The sequence below is a fragment of the Phoca vitulina genome, unplaced genomic scaffold, assembly GCF_004348235.1.
Source record: "Phoca vitulina isolate PV1807 unplaced genomic scaffold, GSC_HSeal_1.0 scaffold8, whole genome shotgun sequence".
Taxonomy (NCBI): Eukaryota; Metazoa; Chordata; class Mammalia; order Carnivora; family Phocidae; genus Phoca; species Phoca vitulina.
The window spans coordinates 4,018,337-4,019,385 of record NW_022589711.1 but is presented as its reverse complement, the minus strand read 5'-3'; positions in this window follow the sequence as shown (position 1 = coordinate 4,019,385).

The window sequence follows — 1,049 nt, the reverse complement described above, 5'->3', positions numbered from 1 at the left end:
TAGTTCAAAATTCTTTGGCAACATCACAGGCAACTTCCAAGAATATCCTTTCGAAATGGGCTTATTTTTTTGAACTAGAGTCTTACTTTTCTGTGTCAAGCAGTCTTCTCTTTCCTCCTTTAAATTCTAAAGTTTAGAAAAATACCTCACAATGCCTTCTTTGGGTACAAATTTCAGTGATGCTGCTAAGAGAATTTGGACAGTTTAAGGATTCTTGAACCAGTATCTGAAGCGGCAAACAGAAAAATTTGAAGCTTTTTTCAAAGATCGGACAACAATTTTGCAGCACATTCAATTTGACAGATATTACGTTTGACTTGGAAGTGAGGCTTGACTTACTCTGTCCAAATTCTAACACATCAAAGTCATTAGAATGAAAATAATAATGAAGTAGAAGAGGCTTTTACTTCTATGGAGACAAGGTGACATATGAAAACTAGATTAGCATTTTCTTTCTGAACTCAGAACTGCTTTTGTTAGAAAAAAATAATGTACTTTTTTTTCCTTGGATACTTGCTTTAAAAAGTTATTAATTCCTCTTTCACATAAGAGTTATTAGAAGTCAAAACAATTCAACTAGATAGAGATCTACTCCAAAATACATTTATCTTTGGAAAACAAGATAATAGTAAAAAGAGCATATTAAGAGAATAAAATGCAGGGATCTGAAATATGGATGAACATATTCACACAGGAAAGTGTAAATATAATATACAGAGGCATTCAAATACACATTTATAAAGAGAATGGAAAGGTACCTAAAATAGCATTTTTATATATAAAATTTTCATATTAAAATATTGCTCATAATAAATAAGAGGTGTATTATGAATTCCATTTCCCTCTTAAAATTATCTTTAGTAGTTCAGACTAATCTAAGGAGTTTTTTTAAATTTTCTACTGTTTTGACAGGTGAATTACATTAAAATATGTTTAATAAAATCACACTGGAACAGTAGTCACATGTGGTAAGTTAGGGAGGGCCATTTAGTAATTATGGGAAGAAAGATTCCCAAAATGAACCAAAATGATTAATCCTAGAAGACTAG